Here is a 6,629-nt window from a genome sequence, read left to right as displayed (position 1 = left end):
CTGCTACAAATACAAAAGACCCTGCACAAAGCCTCAACCCTGTGAAAACATCCACATTTACACCTACAGTTAAAGAAATCTATACCACAGTTAAAGGAATACCCACAAACAGAAATGAAAAAGAACTAGTGCAAGAACTCAGGCAATTCAAATGGCCAGAATGTTTTATATTCTCCAAACAAATCTCATTAGTTCTCCAACAAAGATCATGGAGATTTAAGAGATTGACAAAATGCAATCCAAAAAAACTAAGAAACACAATAAAAGAATACAGGAGCAGCCGGGCGCGGTGGCTCAAGCCTATAATCCCAGCACTTTTGGAGGCCAAGGCGGGTGTGTCACGAGGTCAAGAGATCAGGATCATCCTGGTCAACATGGTGAAACCCTGTCTTTACTAAAAATACAAAAATTAGCTGGGCATGGTGGTGCAGCCTGTAGTCCCAGCTACTCAGGAGGCTAAGGCAGGAGAATTGCTTGAACCCAGGAGGAGGAGTTTGCGGTGAGCCGAGATCCCGCCATTGCACTCCAGCCTGGGTAACAAAAGCGAAACTCCGTCTCAAAAAAAAAAAGAATACAGGAGCTGACAGACAAAATAGGCAGTATAAGAAAGAATCTAAATGACTTGATACAGCTGAAAAACACACTCCGGGAATTTCACAATGCTGTCACAAGTATTAACAGTAGAATATATGAGGCTGAGGAAAGAATCTCAGAACATGAAGACTGGCTCTCTGAAATAAGATAGCCAGTCTTATTTCAAATAAGATAAAGACAAAAACATTGGAAAAAATGAACAAAACCTCCAAGAAATATGAGTTTATGTAAAGAAGCCAAATATGAAGTAGCTGGAATCTCACAAAGACTGACCGACTGACTCTGACAGGAGCCGGGTCTGAGGGAAGGAGGCGGCGGCCATGGAGTTGGGTGAGCTGATTTACAAGTCCGAGTACATCGAGACGGCATCTGGGAACAAAATCAATTGCCAGTCGGTGTTGTATGGAAGCCAGAACATCGTTCTCAATGGTAAGACCATTGTGATGAATGACTGTATTATCTGAGGGGATCTGGCAAATGTGAGAGTTGGGCGCCATTGTGTTGTGAAAAGTCATAGTGTCATAAGGCCACCATTCAAGAAATTCAGCAAAAGTGTTGCATTTTTTTCCTTTACATGTTGGGGACCATGTCTTTATTGAGGAAGATTGTGTGGTCAATGCAGCTCAGATTGGTTCCTACATCCACGTTAGCAAAAACCATGTGATTGGACGCCGATGGGTGTTGAAAGACTGCTGCAAAATTCTTGACAACACAGTATTACCTCCATAAACTGTGGTCCCACCATTCACTGTCTTCTCAGGCTGCCTGGGACTCTTCGCAGGGGAGCTCCCAGAGTGCACTCAGGAGCTGATGATTGATGTCACCAAGAGCTACTACCAGAAGTTTTTGCCCCTGACACAAGTCTAGCATCTCTGCCTCACATCTTGAATTTGCTTGAGCTTTAAAATGAATCTGGGGACAAAGCGAGCCAGTAAACACCTACAAAGAGCTCTTATGTCTTCAACATCTACCCCTCCTTCTTTTAAAAAATTTCTTGAGAATTTCTCAATCCTCAAGGCTCTAAGCTCTTAAGAATTTACTAATAGACCATCTGGAGGAGTTATCTTCAAATGCTATGCTTGCACCTTATCTATGAACAGTCACTTTGTACCATTATCTGTGGAACACAGAATCATCTGTTCCCAACACTCCAGCCCCTTGGTCCTGTGGATGGCTGGATCCCTCCTGAAACAGACCTGCAGAGCAGCAGCACCTTTTCGGTGTGGAGGTTACGTAGCTGATGTGCTGCTCACAGCCATATTCTGCCCATGCTGAGCACCTCTCACCCAGGTAATGCCCCGCTTTTCTTCTGCTAACACAGTTGGCCAATTATTGCAATTGCTCATAATCCTGGGAAAAGGTGTTTGTGACTTCTCAGAGCCCAGATTTCTGTTGGTTATTGAAACTTGTAGGGAGGGGTGATTAGTGTTTCTCTCTCTTCTTCCCAAAATGACCTTAGCTGTCCTAGGGTAGTTAGTAAAAGGCTTTTTTTTTTTTTTTTGAGACGGAGTTTCGCTCTTGTTATCCAGGCTGGAGTGCAATGGCACGATCTCGGTTCACCGCAACCTCCGCCTCCTGGGTTCAGGCAATTCTCCTGCCTCAGCCTCCCGAGTAGCTGGGATTACGGGCACGCGCCACCATGTCCAGCTAATTTTTTGATTTAGAGGTAAGGGGCTGAGAAATTTGGCTCTGGTTAATACTCTGATCTGTAAGTGAGTAGGGCAGAACGGTTCAGCCTTGCAGGTTAGAATTTAGCAGGAGCTATCCTGACTTAATATCCAGTTGTGGGGTTTGTGAAACAAAATAGCTGTATATAATCATTTCCACTAGCTCCATCTAGAACTCCTTTCTAGTTTGTCATTTTTTTATAACTTTCTAGTTTGTCTTGCCATGTGTCCACGGTTAGCAGCAAGGTAGGCTGTCAATTTAGTTTGTACTTGGGCAGCCAAAACTCTGGAAGGAGATTGTGGGGGAAGAATGGCCATTGGGAGACAATAAGCAGACACCGCCAGGCCTCTGTGTTGGCTTCCTTTCCTCCTGCTGCACATCAGCCTTCTCGGTGTATTTGGGGCCATGACAGCTGACAGCTCCAGACCTGCATCCTTCCATCTTGGGGGACTTGAATGAAAGGTTTCTTCCCTTCCAGTTCTAATTTGGAAACTCACAGAGTTCTCAGTGGTTTGTTAGTCCTATGTCCTCTTGGATCAGTCTCTGTGGCCATGCGTGTTTGGCCACATGATTAATCCAGTCTGGGTCATGACCTTTTCTCCATCCAAAATAAGGTGCTGGGAAGACAAAAGCAATAGCTACTACAAACAATAGGAGTTTATAATTATGTGCTGATGTATTCAAAGATGTGTTGACAGTTGTGAGTGTGTATCCTAGGAAAGGCCAGTGGGAGTCTGTCTCCATGATGGTTCTCACCCCAGGGACCTAGGCACAGTCTGTCACCACACAATTACTTTCGTAACCCTAGAGAAGAAAATCTCAGAATACTTACAGAAGAACAACCAGAGGGGAAGGACCTTGACTGGGACTCTTTCCAGTTTAGAGGGAATTTAATGGCTCATGTAGCTGAAAAGCCTGGGCTAGACTGGGCTTCAGGCTGCATCCCAGGACCCCAAACAGGGATCTGTCTCTTCGGCTCTCAGCTCTGCTTTCATTTGAGTTGGCTTTATTCTCGGGCTTCATGGTGTGGCCCCACAGCATGAGTTATTGATAAAAAGAGCTCCCCTTTGCTGACAGAACTGCTGGATTTGGTTCTGATTGGCCCAGACGAAGAAGGTATCCACCCTTAAGTCATCATTGTGGCCAGGAAGATGGAATACGCCAAGTGGACAGGTCTGGCGTGTACCCACAGAGACTGAGTTGCTGCTGGTGGTTGTGGTGGTGGATATTACCTGAAGAAGGGATGAATGGGTGCTGGGCAGGAAAAAGCATCAGCTGTCTAGTTCAGGCCTCTCCTCTTTTCCTGGTATCTTTGCTTTCCTCCCTCTCCCTGCTGTCTCTTACCCTCTGGCTAGTCTCTCATTACTCCTGGTCTTGGGAGTATCCTTCTGAGGATACTCTGTGGGGTTACCTGAGCCTGGATTACAGGCAGAGGGAGGATGTTGCCTAGCCAAAGTGGGTGTTCAGTAAAGAACCATTTGGAGATGGAAAAAAAGGAAAGAAAAGAAAAAAAGCCATATATATGAATCATTGGCATTCCTGAAAGGAATAGAAAGAAAGCAAACAACTTGGAAAGCATATTTTAGGATATTGTCCATTAAAACTTCTCCAAACATGCTAAAGAAGCCAACAATCAAATGCAGGAAATATAGAGAACCCTTCCAATATTCTATACAAGGAGATAATCCTCACTTGTGCTTTTCAGCTCTGCCATCCCCACTTAGGGATGACCTTCTTGTATAGAAGTGTAGTATGTATTTCAGTGCTATTATCCACATTTGGGAATGATCTTTTCATATAGAATTTTGAGGGTTTCTCAGTATTGAAATTAAAGAAAAAAAATGTGGCTGGGCACGGTGGCTCAAGCCTGTAATCCCAGCACTTTGGGAGGCCGAGGCGGGTGGATCACAAGGTCAAGAGATCGAGACCATCCTGGTCAACATGGTGAAACCCCGTCTCTACTAAAAATACAAAAAAATTAGCTGGGCATGGTGGCACGTGCCTGTAATCCCAGCTGCTCAGGAGGCTGAGGCAGGAGAATTGCCTGAACCCAGGAGGCAGAGGTTGCAGTGAGCCGAGATCATGCCATTGTACTCCAGCCTGGGTAACAAGAGTGAAACTCCATCTCAAAAAAAAAAAGAAAAAGAAAAAAAATGTTAAAGGCAGCCAGAGAGACAGATCACATACATTACCTACAAAAGGAAGTACATCAGACTAACAGCAGGCCTTTCAGAAGAAACCCTACAGGCCAGAAGAGATTGGGGGCTTATACACAACATTCTTTTTTTTTTTTTTTTTTTTTTTTTTTTTGAGACGGAGTTTCGCTCTTGTTACCCAGGCTGGAGTGCAATGGCGCGGTCTCGGCTCACCGCAACCTCCGCCTCCTGGGCTCAGGCAATTCTCCTGCCTCAGCCTCCTAAGTAGCTGGGATTACAGGCACACGCCACCACGTCCAGCTAGTTTTTTGTATTTTTAGTAGAGACGGGGTTTCACCATGTTGACCAGGATGGTCTGCGATCTCTCGACCTCGTGATCCACCCGCCTCGGCCTCCCAAAGTGCTGGGATTACAGGCTTGAGCCACCGCGCCCGGCCTACATTCTTAAAGAAAAGAAATTCCAACCAAGAATTTCATATCTGGCCAAACTAAATTTCATAAGCGAAGCAAAAATAAGATTCTTTTCATACAAGCAAATCCTAAGGAAATTTATTATCGCCAGATCTGCCTTTCACGACCTCCTGAAAGAAGCACTAACTATAGAAAGGAAACACCATTACCAGCCAATACAAAAACATACTTAAGGACACAGACCACTAAAACTACAAAGCAACCACACAAAGCTTGCTTAATAACCAGCTAACATCATGATGGCAGGATCAAATCCACACATATCAATATTAATCTTGAATGTAAATGGGCCAAATGCCCTAATTAACAGGCACAGAGTGGAAAGCTGGATGAAGAACCAAGAACCAATGGTATATTGTCTTCAAGAGACCCATCTCACATGAGAGGACACCCATAGGCTCAAACTAAGGTGACAGAGAAAAATCTACCAAGTAAATGGAAAACAGAAAAAAGAAGGGGTTGCAGTCCTTATTTCAGACAAAATAGACTTTAACCCAACAAAGATAAAAAAAGACCAAAAAAAGAGCATTACATAGTGATAAAGGGTCAAACTCAACAAGAACACCTAACTATCCTAAATATATATGCACCAAACACAGGATCACCTAGATTTATGAAGTAAGTACTCAGAGTGCTTCAATGAGACAGACTTCCACACAATAATAGTGGGGGATTGTAACTCCCCACTGACAGTATTAGAAAGACCATCAAGGCAGAAAATTAACAGAGATATTCAGATTCTGAATGCAGCCCTGGATCAAATAGACCTGATAGACACCTACATAACTCTCCACCAAAAAGCAACAGAATGTCATCCACCACATGGCACATATTGTAAAATCTACCAAATAATCAGACGTAAAACAATCCTCAGTAGGCCGGGCACGGTGGCTCAAGCCTGTAATCCCAGCACTTTGGGAGGTCGAGGCAGGTGGATCACGAGGTCAAGAGATCAAGACCATCCTGGTCAACGTGGTGAAACCCCGTCTCTACTAAAAATACAAAAAATTAGCTGGGCATGGTGGTGTGTGCCTGTAATCCCAGCTACTCAGGAGGCTGAGGCAGGAGAATTGCCTGAACCCAGGAGGCGGAGGTTGCGGTGAGCCGAGATCGCGCCATTGCACTCTAGCCTGGGTAACAAGAGCAAAAACTCCGTCTCAAAAGAAAAAAAAAAATCCTCAGCAAATAAAGAAGAACTGAAATCCTGTCAAATACTCTCTTGGACCATAGGGCCATGAAATTGAAAATCAAGACCAAAAAGGTTGCTCTAAATCATATAATTTTATTAAAATTAAATAACCTGCTCCTGAATGACTTTTCGGTAAATAATTAAATAAAACATTTAAATAATAATTAAAGCAGAAACCAAAAAATTATTTGAAACTAATGAAAACAAAGATACAACATACCAGAATCTGTGGGACACAACAAAGGCAATGTTAAGAGGCAAATTTATAGAACTAAACACCTACATCAAAAAGTCAGAAAGATCTCAGTGTAACAACCTAACGTCCCAACAAAAAGAACTAGATATCCAAGAGGAGATCAAGTCTAAAAGAAGCAGAAGACAAGAAATAACCAAAATCAGGAGACTGAAAGATGCAAAGCCACTCAAAGTAGTAACAAATCCAGGAATTTGTTTTCTGAAAATAATAAATAAATAAAACAGGCCAGTAGCTATAATAATAAAGAAGAAAAGAGAGACACTTCAAATAACCAATTATAAACAACAAAGAAGCT

At 43.3% G+C, this 6,629-nt stretch overlaps 1 pseudogene; it reads left to right on the top strand.

Moving 5' to 3' along the window:
• Window positions 1–914: 914 nt before the first annotated feature.
• On the top strand, window positions 915–1,461 carry LOC101037760 (dynactin subunit 5-like; annotated as a pseudogene).
• The last annotated feature ends 5,168 nt before the right edge of the window (window positions 1,462–6,629 follow it).

The sequence above is a fragment of the Saimiri boliviensis genome, chromosome X, assembly GCF_048565385.1.
Source record: "Saimiri boliviensis isolate mSaiBol1 chromosome X, mSaiBol1.pri, whole genome shotgun sequence".
NCBI classification, from domain to species: domain Eukaryota; kingdom Metazoa; phylum Chordata; class Mammalia; order Primates; family Cebidae; genus Saimiri; species Saimiri boliviensis.
Note: the sequence above shows the minus strand (reverse complement) of the source record. Positions and strands in the feature narration are given on the sequence as shown.